The sequence below is a fragment of the Rhinolophus hipposideros genome, assembly GCF_964194185.1.
Source record: "Rhinolophus hipposideros genome assembly, chromosome: 4".
NCBI classification, from domain to species: Eukaryota; Metazoa; Chordata; class Mammalia; order Chiroptera; family Rhinolophidae; genus Rhinolophus; species Rhinolophus hipposideros.
Window position 1 is genome coordinate 101,633,626 of NC_138050.1, and position 19,907 is coordinate 101,653,532.

The window sequence follows — 19,907 nt, forward strand, 5'->3', positions numbered from 1 at the left end:
AAAGTCCTGGAAGTATACACTGTTCCCCAATAAAGTCCTGTTCCCCTTCCCCAATAAAAAAAAAAAAAATCTTAAAAAAAAAATTCTATCAAGAATACAGATTTATGTCCACTACCAAAACCGACATAGTCCTAAATATATGTTATGCTATGATAATTAATGAGAACATGAAGCCACCACTACTAGCAAGACATCTAAAAATTAAACACCCAGAACATAAAGACAAACATCTATGTTTTTCAAAGTTATGTTTAAAGCCATACAACATCCAATCCAGTTCTTTCAACATCTCACAACACTCACTAAATATCACTAACAAGTAACAAATAGTTATATACGTGTAAGAGCACATTGGGAAAAGACTTGCTCTTCCTCCTATAGTAAAATGGGTGAAATGATTAAAAAAACAACAAAAAAAAACCCACAGTATAGTGACAAATTAAAATGCAATCCTTAATCAGTAAATATTGCCAGAAGAATTGTTGGAAAGAATGCTTCATGTTTGAAGAAAGATCAGAGCAAATTTTGTTGCATCTAAGAGAAAAGAAGACATTTCTTACATGTCTCTGCCTATGGTATTCGCTAGATTCTGCTTTCAAAATAAAACAAACGTGTCTGTGGGTATGTGAAGAATTAAAGAAAAGTTTGACCGGAGAAAATGTCATCTCAATAGCAAATTTCTTCTTTAATAAATTGTATGTGTGACTTCTGACAGAGCAGCTTGCTTTACCTAGAAAAGGGATTCTCAGATAAATTTACAGTTAGCAACTCTTGATAATTATTCTGTAAGTCATTCAGTCATAGGCAAGTTACTGCCACAAAGAAGTTGAAATAGAAGAGAGCGCTACATGGTCCAGAATATCATCAACGTGGTTCATTTTATTTTAAAGAAAACTAGAGGAATCGTTTAAATATTTTTCATTGAGATAGAGAACAGTTGAAAATTCTTTTCTCCTCTACAGTTCACTAGCTACCTATTGTAGAGAACTTAAAAGATGGCCTACAGATTTTTCTTTTACAGAAAGAAAAACATTCAAAATTTGCTGCTCTCTTCTGTGGTGACAAGAGGTTAAGGCACAAAACAATAAATGTTGCCCCTGTATCTTCGATGTAAAGGAAATGTTTGGACAGCATGATTCTGTGACTGCTTTTCTAGAGTTAACTTCCTAAGGGAAAAGAATTTTAAAGATGGGTGTTTCCAAACATTTTCATTATTGTCCGATTTGTACTAAAAAGGTTGAAAGTACTTTTTCAAAAACCTCTCATTTGCATACTGAAAAACGTGGAAACCAAATTTTTAACCCGTTTCAAAATCTTCCAAAAGAAGTCTATCAGGTTTTTTAATCCGTGTCTTAAAATGATAGAAATTTAACACCTTCCAAGCAGGTGCAAGGACAGACGATCAGGAACTAGCCAAATTATCACCAAAAGCTTCTGCATAAATGCTGGATGGTATTAAAATCTTAGTATTATGATTTAGGAATCATTGCCACTTGAATCTATGTATCTTTGTGAACCACCTCTAACAGCCATTAAAGAAAAAGTGTCGAAATGAACTGACCATGGAATCAGATTCATATTGCTGTCATAAAGAGTTTAATCCAGATTTTAAAAAAATAGTGAAGCAAAATGAAATAAACTTTATCATTGCACAAAGGAGAAAAACATAGTGAAGCATGTTACGGATGGATGTTTAGAAACAGCCTCATCCTTTTGTAATTTACTGAAATGTAGACAGTGATCTGAAATACCTCTCAGATCTGCACTCCAAACGCGTACAGATTAGAAAACCTATACATTGATAGAATGCCACCAAATTTAAAAAATAGACTATATATTCAAAAGGCTTGAATAAAAAAATACTTAAGAAAAACTACTGAGTCCTCATAACCAAAACTTTAGAAATTTAAAGAAGCATTTAATAAGCTATTTTACAGATATATTTAATTCATGACTTTTAACTTGTTAAACAAGTGCGAAGGTTATTCTCTGCTTTCAAAAGAATATTATAAATTTAATTGGGAAAATAAAGAAATGCAATTCTATCTTTAGTTCCCTATTAATTCAAACATATACATTTCGTCAAAATAAACTTATCAGTACCTCAGTAAGAAAAAAAAAAAGTGCTATACTTCAGTGTCCTTTTCACGCTACAAAAGGACATCTTACTACCAATTCAGTTGGCCGGGAATAAATAGTTTGCGGTCCAAGCAATGGCACTATCCAATTTTCAGAATAAAAATGTACTCAAAGCTCCCAATTGCCAAAAAGCTGTCCTAAAAAACATTAGGCAATCAAGCAAAGAGGCATGATATACATTATTTCAAACCAAGAGGCATAATATACACTATTTCAAAACAACAACTCACAATTCATGAGCATTTTAAGTGATTACAAAAGCCTTAAGTGATTAGTTTATTCCAACTGCAGAATGCCAGGCCACCTGGAGTGTTTATTATTCAGAACCTAGCAAAACAGGCCCTAAAAATTACAAAAAGGTGTCATGTTAGATCTTTCAAGTTTCCTTTGAGAAACATACAATGTTAAACGGCAAGCTGAGTCTAAATTTCTCTAAAACAAAGCATAAACTGAGTCAAGATACAAATTAAATCTGTTCTGGAAATGACCTCTTAGGCCACCCCCCAACTCCGCACCCCCTACCCCCATAGGAATGGTGCAGAGGAGAATCTCCTGAACTAAGGAATGAAAACAGAAATATACTGGCAGTGGGGTAATCTTCCTGTAAGAAACAAAAGTATGAGAAAAAAAAACAACATATCAATGAAATAAAGTGCTAGACAAGCAAATAAGCAATGATTCACAACAAATGACACTAAATTAAAATTTTCTCGTGATGGTCTTAAACTCATATTATCACTAAATAGCCTTTCCTGGACATGTTCATAAGACAGAACCACTCTGAGAGCTCAGAAAGGCCTCGAACCAGCACTTAAAGCCAAATCAAAGCTAGCTAGCCTGAATATCTGATTTGCAAAGTTAGAGACAGATCTAGTTTTTCAGTTTTGGAAGGCCTGAATAGTGGAACCATTATTAAGTGCCAATTATTTCCATAAAGTATCAGAGTCTAGAAATAGAGCCTGGAATGTTTTTTCTCATACAGCATTTCTTTTACCATCATAGAGAAGCAAGGGCCTTGGAGAATGTTACACAAGTCAATTCAGATTTTACAGAACATTCTTGCAATGATATTATTGTGAGCTTATCTTTTGTTGATTACTGTTTTTTACTATGTAAAAGAAAAGTAAGAGTGGCATCCTAAATTTCAAGGGAATGAAGGGAAGAAGCCAGTCACAATTCTCAGCAGTGGCAAACAGCCAAGCAAGCAAGACCCTTGGTCTCTCCCGCGCTTCGAGCGACTGGGAGGAATGACACACAAAAATGGAGAAACGGGCCTATGGGCAATGACACAGTATGTACATGGCACTACGAGAGAGCCAATGGTGGTGATCTAACTTATTCACAACACCTAACGCGTGCCTTCCCTTCCAGAGGTCAGGATATGACCACAAACTGAGACAAAGGATGAGCGGGAGAGACAAACACCAAAAGGTGGCCAAAGGCGAAGCTGGAGGGTAAACAGGGACCTTGGTCTTTCTGCAGGACTTTTGTCTCTATCCTACTCAGGGATCAACAGGGAACCAGCTGAGTGTTTTCAATAAGGAATAATATCATTAAACCCGTGTCTTCAGAAACATGCTCTGGCTGTGCTGTGGGAATGGTTCGGTTAGCACAAGGGTGTAACCAACCAGAACTGTTATAGTTCGAGTTAAACAATGAACTAAGCCAGGGTAGAGGACACAAAGAAACAAGTTGTTGAGGTATTTTAGACACAAAAACTCAACAGGATTCGATGATGAATTGGGTAAAAGTGTAAGGAATACAGATATTCAGGGTATCTGCATTGCCGGATGGGGGTGATATTCACTGAAATGAGGAATGCTACAGGAAGCCCAGATTTGAGGTGGAAAAGATCAGAAAATTCATAAAAATGTGTTTGAAGTGCTCTTGGGCACACACAGAGATGTCAAGTAGGTAGTTCAACCTATAAAGTTAGACCAGTGTTATCCAACTTGAATCACTGGTGTAAAGGAACAGGAGTCCCCCCCTTATCCACAGGGGTAGGTCTAAGATCCCCAGAGAATGTCTCAAATCTGTTAGTACCGGGCCACATGTGTGTGTGTGTGTGTGTGTGTGTGTGTGTGTGTGTGTGTGTGTGTGTGGCTTTTGCTATACATACCTATGATAAAGTTTCACCTGTAAATTAGACAATTTCAGATAGAAAAATACATTCTTACCACAGATCTTGGCCACCTCAGCATACCATTTTTTCCTTTCCTTAAGTCAAGAACGTTCACCTTTTCACTTAAATTACGGCTTCTCTTTGCTTTATCTACATTGCCAGCATCACTACTCCTGCCCTTTGCAGCCATGAAGTAAACTAAGGGTCGCTTGAACACAGGTGCTGCAATGCTGCGACCATCACCCAGACAGCTGCCAAGTGACTAACAGGTGGATATGCTGCAAAGTGATGATTCACATCCCAGGCGGGACGGAGCAGGAGGGAAGGAGAGTTCATCACCATACTCAAAATGGTGCACATTACAACTTAGGAATTATTTTCTATTGTAATTTTTCATTTAATATTTTCAGACCATGGCTGACCACGGGTGATGAAAACTATAGAAAGTGAAACTGAAGATATGGGGGACTACTGTAATTCATCTACAGAATGAAGAGACATCCAATAACTCTACATATATAAAATCAAGTCGGGATAGAATGAAACTGAGTCTGAAAACGAGACTAAGAACCAGCCAAAAAGATACAAGGTACTCTGAGGAGTGAGATGCTCAGAACCAAAACTGTGGAGTAAGAACTTTCCACCGTGGGTTATGCCGCTGGGAGCACACGCACAATAGGGAATGAAAACTGTCCATGTACTTTGGTGATAAGGTCACTGGTAACTTCAATAGTCTTATTTCAATCAAATTATTACGAGGTAGAAACAAGACTGGAGTGGGCTGACCAGTGAGTGGTGTTGGAAGAAATGGAGAAGATGTCATACAGCCTGAATAGTTTGTAAGTTTGGGAACATGGAGGAAGAGGTGAGGCAGGAACAAGTTAGATGTCATTTTTGTTTACTTGGAGAGTAAACACTTGTTTACGTGTTTGTGTGCATATAAGGAGGATCTAGTTGAAAGGAAGTTAAATATGAAAACAAAGACGGAATAAAAAAACCTTAAGACTTCTAAGAAAGCAGAGGTAATATGAATAGCGCATAGGTGGAAGAGAAAAGGATGGGCGCTGAAAAGGTAGCTATGTTTGGGATCAGGAGAAGGAAGTCTTTCTTCCTCTGTACAATAGGAAGCCAGGTTATCTGTTGAAAAAGCTGCATATTACTAAATGTAAGTATATTCTAATGTAATAAAGTCTGGGTTAAATGAGAAAGCCTTTATATAACAGGACACTTTTATGTTTATTGCAGGACCTGGCACATATTCATTCTCTCCATATACACACACACACACACACACACACACACATACATATACATATACCTATATGTGTATAGTATGTATATATATGTGTATATGTATGTATGTATTTATATATATATACACACACACATATATATATCCATTTAATCCTCAAAACCCTGTGAGGTATGTTTATTAGCTCCTTCACAGATGAAGAAATTGAGGCACAGTTGGTTAAATGACTTGCCCGAGGTGAGTGGCAGCAGTGGGACTCCAAAAGCAAATCTGACTGTACAGTCCGTGCTCAATCAGTATGCCATCCAACCTCCTGGCAGACCGCCCCTAGAGCCCATATTCTCCCTGCAGATTGATGTTTTCTTGGGACACTTAAGATCCAAAATCTGGGACAGCTAGGATGAGAGTTACATAGCCCCCACTTATTTATGGCTAAGAAGCCTAGGCAGTAAGAGCTCATAAACTGACCTCTGCAATCACTAGTTAACACTAGTGAGAAAGAATCCTAAAGATTGTCTTTCTTTTTCAATCTTCCGTTACTTATTTTCCAGGACGTCAGTAACTATCCAGCATCACTAAAGTGGCGATGCAACTGACCTACTTCTGTGTGGATCTCCCTCTCTAGATTCGGGCATCTCGGGGACTGTCTGTCTTCCTCACTGACATATCTGTTCAGTGTCTGCTGTTTGGCAGCTACCGGGCCAGGTGCTAAAAAAATGATATAAATAAAACAGACATGATCCCAGGTCTCAAGAAATCAGGCAATAAATAGGCAAACAATATACGCTTTTAAATTGAAAAAAATACTAGGATGGAATCAATCTAATAGAAAATGAAAAGTCAAGCTGCAGATCTGGATGTTTAGATACAGTGACACAGAAAGCACCTCTGAAAGGGGCATTTCTGTCACTGGGATCGTCTGAGGCTGCGAAACTTAAACAATGTAGAGACTAAATGAAATAGCCCGAGGCTGCAGGAGGGATGATCAAGTTGGAGCAAAGGGTAAGGCCGATCATTTAGGGCCTGAGAGACCATCATAGAAAATCGGCTTTTATTGTTTTTACAGAGGAAAGCAATTGAGTACGTATAAAGCAGGAAACAAAATAGAAAACATTTTCTTGTAATGCCTTAACACTGTAACAAATCATAGCCTATGAAGAACACAGAAGTCAAAAGGGAAAGCAAGGAGACCGACAGGGCTATTGCAACAGTTCAGGCAAGAGAGGACGGCGCCTTGGAGCAGAGGCTGGTGGCTGAGGGTCGTGAGCAGCGGGCAGGTGTGAGAAGATCTAAGTCAGTCTGACCTTTGAAAAAAGAGCAAATGTGAAGCAGAAAGGAGTCTAATCAACAAATCGTGCTGCAACAACTGGGGACACGGACACACACACACACACACACACACTGATCTTTCAAAAAAGTTAACTCAAAATGGATCAGAGACCTACATATAAGTCAAAACTGTAAAACTTCCAGAAAATAACATGAGAAAATACAGGTGCACATGGGCTTGGGGACGAGTTTTTACACACAACTCTGAAAGCATGATCCATTAACGGAAAAATGGATGAAGTGGACTTCATTAAAATGTAAAACTTCTGCTCTGTAAGAGACACTATTAGGAAAATGAAGACAAGTCACAGGCTATCTACAAAACACGCATCTGACAAAGGACTGGTATCCAAAATATACAAAGAACTCTTAAGGCTCAACAACAAGAAAACAACTGATTTTAAAAATGGGCAAAAGATCTGAATAGACACCTCACTAAAGATGATGCAGAAGGAAAATAAGCACATGAAGAGACGCTCACTATCTGACATCACTAGGGAATGGCAAATGACAACAGTGGCTCTTAGAGTGGCTACAACCCGGAACACTGACCAACCCAAACGCTGGTGAGGATGTGGAGCAACACGAACTCTCATTTACCTGCTGGTGAGAAGGAAAAATGGCAGCCCTTTGGAACACAGTTTGGTGGCTACTTGCAAAGCTAAGCATAGGCTTACCGTCAGCTCCAGCAAGTGCACTACTAAGTATTTTTCCAAATGTGGTGAAAACGTATGTCCACAAAAAAGCTGCACGTGAATGTTGACAGCACTTTATTCCTAAGTGCTCCAAAACTGGAAGCAATCAGGATGTCCTTCAAAGTCAAATGGATGGTGGAGGTCCATACAGTGATAAAAAGACGTTTGCTATCAAGCCACAAAAAGACAAGGAGGAAACTTGCATGTTGCGAAGTGAAAGGAGCCAGTGGAAAAGGCTACAGACTGTGCGATTCCAACTATATAACATTCTGGGAAAGCAAAACAAAGAGACAGCGAACAGAATAGTGGTTGCTAGGGGTTGGGGTGGGGAGGGCTAAATAGGGGGAGCACAGAAGTTTTTTAAGGGCAGGGAAACTTTTCTGTAAGACCGTACGGTGGCTACATGATTTTATGCGTTTAGCAAAACCCATAAAATTGCATGACATAAAGAGTGAACCCTGATGTAAACTACAGACTTTAGTAATGTATGAAAACTGGTTAAACCATAACATGGCATTAGTATAGTATAACTATACTATCGTTATCATTGTAGTATAGGATAGCATAAGGAGGAATTAATGCGGAAACTCTCTGTACTTTCTGCTGGATTTTTCTGTAAGCCTAAAAGTACTGAAAAAATAAAATCCCAAAACAAACAATTGGACTAACGAAAAATGAACAGATTGTATGTGGCAGGAGAAGAGGCTGCTCCGTGGTCTCTGACGTAATGAGGTAAGTGCACTGAGAGGAGGCAGACTACGAGAGAAATAGTTCAGGGTTGGATATGTCAATGTTTTAAAAATCATCCAAGGGGACATCAAAACTGAAACTTTGAGGTGGCTGGGAGAGAGAGAAAAATTTAAGTAAACAAAAGAAAAAGTATGAAGCCAAGAGAATGGATGATAAGATCATCTAAGTGTAAAAGGAGAAGAGGTTAAGGAAAAAACTCAAGGACCGAGCACTGAACTACATTCCATAGTTGGATGAGAGTCAGACCAGGAACAACAACTGGAAAGTACAGGCTGCGAGGAACACCAGCAGTCAGTCAAGAAAAAGGCATTTCAGAGGTAGGAGTGTTCAACCCCACTGAACACTCGCCTACAAGGTCAAGTACGAGGGGCAGGGACATGGCCAGCAGTCCTGGTGGTGTCAGCAGCACAGGCCGACGTGGAATAGACTGAAAAGGAAATAGAATTTGAGAAACTGTTAACGAGTGCACAACTCCGGGTAATGAAAGTGGGCACAGATTACAGAGGGTGGCAGAGGGTCAAGGTGGCCTCCGTAAGATGACCTATGCCAGCATCGTTAGATGCTCTGGGCAGGGAGACTGGCTCATAAAGAGAGAAAACACGGAAGTCACAAAGTCCTTGACAACATACAACAGATACATTCAGGCTCCAGAGGACAATGCAAAAAAGGTCTTTGAAAAGAGGGGTCAGACGTGGAAGCATCTTAATATTTCCAGTTTGGGAAATACGTGAAATTGAGTAGGCTGATGCTCAACAGGACTCAATGAACCCAATTAAATAATTATGAAGGTTTAAAAGGCTCCTTGTAAAGTGCCATGACTTGTAAGTGTTAAGACTCGAACTAAATTGAAGGCAGATTCAAATATTGAAACATGCACGTGACTTCCAGTTTCCAGTCCAAGGAATAGTCACTCCCTTGCACACAATAAGAAAAAAGCTAAACTGAAAATTAACAACTCTTCTTAGATCCATCAGACAACCAAAGTGGCCACCTCAGAAACTGAAAAACCAGGCAAACACAGAAAACCACCGCTTATCAGAAGCAAACACCACCACTGGGGCCAACAGTGGATAGAAAAACGTAAAGAGAATTAATCAAACAAATGGGACTACATCAAACTAAAAAGGTTTTTCACAGCAAAGGAAACCATCAACAAAACAAAAAGACAGCTTACAGAATGGGAGAGGATATTCACGAATGTTACATCTGATTAGGTGTTAATATCCAAAGTAGATAAGGAACTCATGCAACTTAAAACCAAAAAAATCAAACAATCCAATTGAAAAATGGGCAGAGGACCTGACTAGACATTTCTCCAAAGGGCATACAGATGACTAACAGACATGAAAATATGCCCAACATCACTAATCAGAGAAATGCAAATTGAAACCAGAATGAGATACCACCTATCCAGTCAGAATGACCATTATCAATAAATCAACAAACAAGTGCTGGCGAGGCTATGGAGAAAAGGGAACCCTGGTGCCCTGTTGGTGGGATTGGCAGATTGGTGCAGCCACTAGGAAAACAGTATGGAGGTTCCTCAAAAAATTAAAAATAGAACTACCTTATGACCCACAATTCCACTCCAAGGTCTTTATCTGAAGAAATCAAAACTATTAATTTGAAAAGACATATGCACCACCATACTCACTGCAGCATTATTTACAATAACTAAGATATGGAAGCGACCTGTGCCCATCAATAGACCACTGGATAAAGAGGTGGTACCTATATACAATGGAATATTACTTGGCCACAAAAAGAACAAAACCTTACCATCTGCAACAACAAGAATGGACGTAGAGTGTTATGCCAAGTGAAATAAGTCAGAGAAAAAAATACCATATCGTTTCACTTCTGTGTGGAATCTAAAACTCAAACTCTAAAAATCTAAAAATCAAAACACTACAAAACAGAAACAAACTTATAGATACAGAGAACAAACAGATGGTCATCAGATGGGAGGGAGACTAGGAAATGGGTGATAAAGGTAGAGGGGATTAAGAAGTACAAATTGGCAGTTACAAAAATAGTCACGGGACACAAAGTACAGCATAGGAAATATAGTCAAAAACATTGTAATAACCAAGTATGGTATCAGACGGGTACTAGACTTACTAGGGGCACCACTTTGTAAGTTGTATAAATGTCTAATCACCATGTCGTACACCTGAAACTAATATAATATTGTGTGTCAACTGTAATCAAAAAATATTTTTTGAAAAAGAAAAATTTGAAGGGGATTAACTGCCAGAAACTCACAGTGCATAAGCTTGAGAGAGTAAAACTTCCCAGGAAACCAATCTGATGGGGCCTCCCACACTTTCATGAGTTTTACTTCCAAAAGTACCATTAGGTTCACAGGGTAAAGAACAATGCAAAATTCTCTCTGACTCTGGAAGCAGAAAAAGGGAATGTAATCATTTTGAAATGTGCCCAGAACATGTAAACATGTGGTTCTCCTTAACAAAAGACTGCCTTCAAGGAAAACTATTATAGAGGCTAACCAATGTGGATTGTACCAAAACTAACCAAAGGAAGAAGGGAAATATCCAAATCAGGCCTTCTCAACCTTCCTGTCCCATGGGTGGGGGGAGCTATGGGGGCACTTGGGAAGGTGAAACCCCACAGCATAATGCACTAAAAGACTGAGACCTAATGATAGGACCACAAAAGACTCCCTCCCCTGCCTTCAAACCTTACCACATCAACAGGGAATTACAACTGAAATAATAAGGCTCACATGCTGTTTATGAAAGAGTCCCTAAGGAATCCCAAAGATAACAGCCAAAAAAAGGACCCTAGAAGAAATGTTGGCCTGTGACACATATAGCTACAACAAACAGTAAACAAACTAACACCTGGCAAGATCAACTTCACATCCAGGCCTATTTGCCTAAGTTCCTTTTTACCCAACACATTGTATCGTGTCTAGTGTTTAACAAAAAATTACAAGGCATGCTAAAAGCCATAAAACACAATCAGAACCAGATTCAGATATGGCAGAGATTTTAAAATTATTACACCAACAATTTCAAATAATTATTAATATGCTAAAAGCTCTAATGGAAAATGTGGATAACATGCAAGAACAGACGGGTAATGTAAGCAGATAAAAATTCTAAGAAAGAATCAAAAGAAAATGCTAGACGTCAAAAACACAGTAACAGAAATGAAAAAAGTATTTCATGGGCTCATAAGGACACTGGACATGGCCTAGGAAAGAATCAGTCAGCTAAAAGATATGTCAATAGAAACTTCCTAAACTGAAAAAGGGGTTTAAAAAAAGGAATACAATATCCAAAAACTGTGGGTCAATTTAAAAATAAGTAACATATGCATACAGGAATACCAGAAGGAGAAGAGGGAAAGGAACAGAAGAAATAGGATTATTTAATAATGGCTGGCAATGTCCCAAAATTTATTAATACACCTAAACCAGATCCAGGAAGCTCAGAGAACATGAAGCAGGGTAAGTACCAAAATATTTGCACTGATATCATATTCAAACTGCAGAAAATCAAAGACAAAGAAAAAAATCTTGAACGAAGTCAGAAGTAGAAATAGGAAAAGGAAAACCTTACCTATGGGGGAATAAGGATATTCAAAGACCATGCAAGAAAGAGAGTGGAGTAAAATAGTTAAAGCATTGAAAGGAAAAAAAAAACACTACCAAATCTAGAATCTTGTATCAAGAACAATTATCCTTCAAAAGTGAAAGAGGGAAAAAAAAACTTTCTCAAACAACACGGAAGAAATTTGTCAGCGGTACATCTGCCTTGAAAGAAATGCTAAAAAAAGTTCTCCAGAGAAAAGGTCTACACAATTTCCATCTGGGAGAGCATTAGAAAAGAAAGAAAAGAAGGCAAAACAAAATCTTTCACTTTTAAAACTCTACATTGACCGGACACACAGATTTGACAGCAATGATATACTGGGTGATTACAGCATATGGAAAAGCGAAATAAAGATCCGCGATATTATAAGGGATAGGAAGGTGAAAGAAGGAATACTGTTATAAGGTACCTGCACTACCCATAAAACAGTTTCATGTTAAATGAAGGTGAATTCATTGTAAATGTATACTGCAAACTCTAGAGCAAGAACTAAAACATATTTTAGAAGCATATTTGAAAAATGGAATTACATAAAAGACTCAGTATCAGAGAAGACACTGAAAGAGCCAAAGGCAAAATGAATTTTAAAAGTACAAGAACAACAAATAGAAAAGTTACAAAAAAGATACATATTAAGTCCAACTACAGCGATAATCTCTTCAAATGTAAATGGTTGAAACATATCAATTAAAAGACAGAGACTATTAAACTGAATTAAAAACAAGACCCAACTATATGTCTATATTTAAGAAACCTACTTTAAATATAAAGACACAGATAGATTAAAAGAGATGGAGAAAGATACACCATGATCACTCAAAAGAAAGCTAGAATAGCTACATTAATTTTAGGAAAAGCAGACTTCAGAACAAGGAAAAATTATCAGAGATGAAGAGGGGCATTACATAATGATGAAAGGGTCAATTCTCCATGAACACACATCAATCCTTGATATTTACTTGCCTAACAACAGAGCGTCAAAATACGTGAGGCAAAAACTGATAGAACTGAAATAAGGAGCTGATGAATCCACTATTATACCTAAACCGCTCTACATGTTAATGGACAGATCCAGCAGGTAGAAAATCAGTAAGGACATTCTTGAATTGAATAACTCTGTCAATCAACTGGATCTCATTGACATCTAAACAATATTTCATCCAGTAACAGCAAAATATACTTTCTCAAACTCACATGGAACAATGACCAAGATTAAGGGCCATAAAACACACCATAATAATTTTAAAAGAACAGAAATCATACTAAGTGTGCTTTCAGACCACAAAGCAATTGAAACTAAAAAATCAATAACAGATACCAAATATTTACAGATAGGTGGAAAACCTCAATACTTAAGAGATTAAACAACACACTTCTAAAAAATACTGATAGAAAAAAAAAGTCGCAAGAGAAATTTTTTAAATTTTCAATCTAAAAGAAAGTAAAAATACAACTTATCAAAATTCAAGGATGTAGCAAAAACAGTGCTTAGAAAGAAGAGCAAAAGAAACCTAAGGCAAGCAGAAGCAATTAGAGCAGAAATCAATGAAATTGAAAACAGTAAAATAGAGAAAAATCAACAAAACCAAAATCTCATTATTTTATCAATAAAACTGATAAATTTCTACCAAGGCCAAGAGATAAGAATAAACAAGACCAAACAACTAACATCACAAATGAAAGAGGAGCCATCACTACTGATCCCATGGCATTAAAAGGATAATAAGGAACGTGATGTACAACTCTATCCTCACAATTTACAATTTAAAATGAAACTAATTGCTTAAAAGATACAATCTACCAAAACTTACACAAGAAGAAACATACTCAATAGGCGTTTATCTATTGAAGAAACTGCATCATTAATAATCTTCCCAAACAGAAAGCACCAAGACCAGATGGTTTCACCAAATATTTAGTGAAATGATGACACTACCAAATATTTAACGAATTCTACGAAATATTTAATGAAATCATAACCAACTCTACAATCTCTCAGCAAATGGGAACAGAGAGAATAATTCCTAACTCATTCTAGGAGGGCAGCCTAATATCACTATCAGACAAAGACATTACAAGAAAGGAAAATTAAAGGCCAGTATCTCTCATTAACATAGCTATAAAAACCCTTGACAAAATATTAACAAATTCAACCTAATGTGTAAAAATATTATACATCATGACCAAGTTCAACTTATCCCATGTATGTAAGGCCAATTCAATATTCAAAAATCAATTCATGTAATCCATCACATCAACAGGCCAAAGAAGAAAAATCGTATGATTGTATCAATACATGCAGAAAAAGCATTTGACGAAAGTCAACATCAACTCATGATTAGAGAAACAAAAGACTCTGAGGAAACCGGAATCAGAGGAATTTCCTCAAGGTGATAGAGAATTACCTACAAAAACTTAGAACTAGCATCACACTTATTGATCAGAATCTAGATGTTTTTTACCTAATACAGGGAACAAGAGAAAGAAAAAAACAAAATTGTCTTTATTTGCAAATCCCTACAAAGAAAAAAACTCTTGCAACTAATAAGCATGGTTGCAAGATACAGATAACAACAATTGTTTTCGTATATGCCAGCAATGAATAATTGGACTTTGGAATTAAAAACACACCATTTACATTAGCACCAAAAAAAGAGAGAAATATTTAGGTATAGATATAACAAAATATGTGTAAAATAAACTGAGGAAAACACTACAAAATGTTAATGAAAAATCAAAGATTTAAATTAATGGATATTCCATGTTCATAGATAGGAAGAGTAAATATTGTTAGATGTCAGTTGTTTCCAAATTGATCTTTAGATCCAAAGCAACCCCAACCAAAATCCCAGCAAGTCATTTTGCAGATATATAGACAAGCTGATTCTAAAGTCTGTATGAAAAGGCAAAAGACCCAGAATAGCCAGCACAATACTGAACAACAAAGTCAGAGGGCTGACACTACCCAACTTCAAAAGATCCAGTATTCAAGACCGCATGGTAATGGCAAAAGCGGATAGGCCAAAGAACAGAATAAAAAGCCCAGAAAGAGACCCATATAAATAAAGTCAACTGATCTTAAGAAAAAGAAGAAAATTCAAAGCAGAAAGGAGATTCTTTTCAACAAATGGCATTAGAACTGGACATAAACACACACGCAAAATTCACCTTACACCTTTCAAAAGAATTACTTCAAAATGGATCATAGACCTAAACGTAAAAGTCAACAATGTGAGACTTCCAGAAAATAATAGGAGAAAATCTAGGTGCACGTGGGTTTGGTGAAGAGATTTACATACAACACCAAAAGCATGATCCGTTAAAGAAAATTGATGAAATAAACTTCATTAAAATTTAGAACTTCTCTGCAAGAGACACTTAGAAAAATGAAAAGACAAGTCACATATTATCTACAAAACACTTATCTGGTAAAGGACTGGTATCCAAAATACACAAGGAACTCTTAAGACTCAACAATAAGAAAACACAATTTTAAAAATGGGCAAAAGAGCTGGATACCTTGCCAAAGATGATATTGCTAAGTTGAGAGAAGCCAGTCTGAAAAGGTTATATACCCAACGATGTAACATTTTAGAAATGGCAAAATTATAGAAACATCTGTGTTTCTATAGAAAAACATCTGTGGTTGCCAGGGGTGGGGAGTGAGGGAAGGGATGACAAGTGAAGCACAGCCATGTTTAGGACAGTGAAAGTATTCTGCGTGACACCGTAATTGTCACATGGTATTATATAGTTGGCAAAACCCATAGAACTGAATGACACAAAGAGTGAACCCTAATGTAAACTATAGACTTTAATAATGACATATCAATATTAGTTCACTAATTCTAACACGTGCACCAGTGAAAAGCAAGATGTTAGTAATAGGGGGAAAACATGGGAGAGGACACAGGTATTCGTGGGGGGTGGGGTGAATCTTTATTTTCTGGTCAATTTTTCAGTAAAACTCTTAAAAATAAAGGTCGATCAAGACCTGTATACTAAATAGAAGTTCCCTTTTATTTTATCTAAACACTGAGATTCTATATGAAATTTTCCGGAGAATATGCACTTTGGGGCAAAGGCATTTGGCAGTATGTGGTGCAATATAATTTAGATTTTGACAGATTTTCTACAAATGGCATCTGTGTTGCTTATTGATTACATTTCCTTGGGCAGGTTTTGTAACCTCTGAGCTTCAGTGTATGTGTAAAAGAGAAAAATTACCTTTCTCACAGGTCAGCTGGATTAAATTACATAAATATACGTAAATACACCTAGTCAAAGGTGCACAGAGTAGGCATATAAATGTCTGTTCCTTTCTAGTTTCTCCCTCATTTACCCTAAAAGTCTATTAATAATTCAGGTAAAGTACAATATACCCAACAGCTCAAGCCAGTGTTTCTCAAACAATCGTACTTATACCCTGAGCAGTACACACAACCATTAAATAAACACTTTGTGGGGGTGGCCAGATGGCTCAGTTGGTTAGAGCACGAGCTCTCAACAAGGTTGCAGGTTCAATTCCCGCATGGCATGGTGGGCTGTGCCCCCTGCAACTGAAGATTGAAAATGGCAACTGGACTTGGAGCTGAGCTGCGCCCTCCACAACTAGATTGAAGGACTACGACTTGGAGCTGATGGGCCCTGGAGAATCACACTGTTCCCCAATATTCCTCAATAAAATTAAAAAAAAAATATATATATATATATATATATATATATATACTTTGTCTTCCTGGAGTTCAATTTAAAATCCGGGAGAAAAAAGCTAAATATTTTAACCAGTCACTTAAAATGCTGTTTCACCAAAACAACGCTGCTCCAGCGGAGTATTTGCACTGTATTCAAGAGGCCGCGTTAAGATGCTTTACATGGGAACGAACTTAGGCCCCAGCCTCAGGCTTCCAGGGCTACTTCATCTTCTGTCATTTGGTACCGACCCAAACTTTTCCACTAAAGCACTGCTTTTCATCTCTAATTTTAATTATGTTGCTAAACACAAGTTCAGTTTTTTCTCAGTGTCACTCACATGTCAAGAGTTCAGCTCCAATGGGCCTGGTTATCTTTAAATTAGCAAGGACAACCTGAAAATATTTTACAAGTCATTTACCCTCGAATTTATAGTTATTTGAGTTAGAATTAAGCAAGAGTATAAAAAGTAATTGAAATGGAGATTGTGCTTTTTTGACTGATTTCTCAAGGTCTTAGATATTACGTTGGGTCCATTTTTTGCTTTTCACTAAACTGTGAACATTTGTCTCTGCATAAACATACTAACCTAACTTTTTTTAAAAACTGCATATTACTATGTAACTCTCTTTACTCGATGGAATCTCAACAGGCATGAAATTAAGCACCTTAATGAATAAATATGTCAGGATAAACAAAGTGGCACGCGTATTGCAAGGCCAAACACAGGACGAACACACCTGTATTGTCTTGGCTCAGTGTCCCACATTAAGGGAAACTGATAAACTGAAGTATGTGCAGAGATGATCTACAAAACTTCTAAAGATCTCAAAACCATGCTACATGAACAAGAGCAAGAAAATGAAGGTGCTTAACTTGTAGGGGGAAAACAAAAACAAAAAACTTGGCTTGGAATTGATGGGGTATAAAACAGCCATCTTAAAATTCCGGACAGCTGCCATGTCTGAAGGAAGTCAGACAGGCTCCGTATTATCCAGAACTGGGATCAACGTGACAGGCAGTAAAGCTCAGGTAAGTACAGGTCTCTGAACTCACAGTCAAGCCTTGAGTCCTACAGACATTTTGGTTTATCAACTGTGATATTAGAAATATATGTGGTATTAAAAACATATTCCTGGATACCAGTTATCTTGTATATAAAATGAGGGTGCTAAACTAGGTAATTTCTAAGGTAATTTTCAAATAAAAACTGACCTAGAAGAGAATTCTGGATCAACCTCTTGACATGAGAGCATCTGCACAAAGGCACCGGCTCCCTCACGAAGCAGTGAGTTCTCATTAGTTCATATCAACATTATCATTTGCTGTACATAAAGGCCACACTGGGATAGCCAACTGTTTTAAGTAAAAGCCAAATGTCCATGAGCTGGTGTTCTTATAAAGAGAATTAAAAGATAGGATGGAACACTGTGTTTTCTATTTTGCCACCTATTGAGCCAATTATACTAGTAATTTAATTCTAGAAAAAAATCTCATCATTTTCCTAGCTCATTGTATTGAGTACTGCAGTTTCCTTTGTTTCTAAGATATACTAAATACAATAGGCATTCACAGCAAAAACGAAGCCAGGCAATAATCTCATGGAATATGTACTCAACTTTCTGTGCAAAGGACAGTATTTTAATAGAGCTCAGGGCCTAGGAAATACTAAATGAAATGTGGATCATAAACACTAAGAGAGCGAGGGCAGGAGACGCCTGGGAACAAAGGAGGTCAAGTACACACAGGGTACAATGTGCGTGTATGTTTTTAAATGTACTCCAGTCACACAAACACACATTTGTGATTTATCCATCTCTCTTCTCTGGGAGAGATTTTTAAGAAAACTTATTTTCCTAATTCTACATCTGTCTGAAAATCCAAGGATATCTGTTGCAGTTTTCATTATCATCAGACATTACCTTGAACACATTTTGAACATTTTTCTACCTATGCCATACCTTACCTCGAGCAGAGATCCCTTTGGTCATAATTCCTGAAAACTCCGATGCACACTTCAAAGTCCCCTAGCATTTATACTGCAGTAATCTAATTACCTTAGATGTACATATTAATGGGAAAAACTTTAGAGCACCTATATGCTTATTTTTGGAAAGACAAATCTTTCACGTTTTGGGACTAAATTAGTATGAAGTCTTTTTAATGGGAAATAAAAAATACCTGAATAAAAAGACAGTAAGAAATTGCTTAAGACATCTAAGCATTGATATTTTGCTCAATTGTTTCAATGTAGCAAAGCAAAATAAGATCTGTGCACATATTTATAAGCTATAAAGTCACACTGCTTATGTGACATTTACTTTTTTAAAACAGAAGTTATTTTTAAAAAACTAAAGAATAAACTTTGTACCACAGTTAATCCAATCAGTGACGATGAAATAATAAGCCTATGTTCTCACACCTCAAAGACAAAAGGAAAGCCATTGTTCAACATTCCATATTTTTATTTTAAAGCTATTGTAGTGTAAGGAAGAGTCCATGTAATAAAAATTAAATTAGTTAAAACTCTCATTTTGCCATTATTTTTACAATATTTTTGAAGTTTCTGTTACAAAACTTTTATTTAACCCCTCCCTCCACCCCACACCCTACCTTTTTATAAACATGTAGTTAAGGATTCTAGACTTCTTTGTATCCAAGTAAAATACAGCCTTCCATTGATATATGTCTCTAAACCTTTTAATAGCTTTAATTTTAAAAACAAAACTTTATCCACAGAATGCTTACTCATCTTTTCCAAACTTACCAGGCTAATAAAGCCAAGAATTTTAGTTTCCTTTCCCACCCCCCAAATACAGTAGCTATTCTAAATTATAACATTCTTTTCTAATTCTTTTTCCCCGCCGAGTGTAAGTTCTTTGAGGGCCAAATTATTTCATTTTAATCCACAAGTTATCACTAATAAAACTTTTCACTTCTTGCCTAGGACCCCATCATAATGTTTATTTCTAGTCTTTGGAGTCCCCCTTCTTATATAAGTTTTCTTCAAATTAAATGAGAAATCCTCTTGCTTCTAGCAGATTTTGCATAAAAAAGCTAAATTGTTCCAGTGGCTTCGATTAAATTTAGGTAGCTATAAAGACCAGAATCATTAAAACCAAATTTTATCCTTCTCCATGTCATCTTGATATGAGGTTAAAAGCAAGAGACTTAAGTCAATTATTTCCCCTTCTACAATTATTTGTTCAAGCAGAAAACTACAAAAATATTTTTCTTCTCCTGTTAACAGCTCTTATAAATTGGGTAGTCTCCAATCAGCCATTATTTTCAGATGTGTTCTTCTGGGT

The 19,907-nt window shown here is 36.8% G+C and overlaps 1 protein-coding gene across 1 annotated transcript in view; it reads right to left on the reverse strand.

The window, feature by feature from the left end:
• The window catches only part of TSC22D1 (TSC22 domain family member 1), a 124,691-nt gene that overhangs the window by 69,793 nt on the left and 34,991 nt on the right, over window positions 1–19,907 (reverse strand). The gene's annotated exons all lie outside the window — the stretch shown is intronic.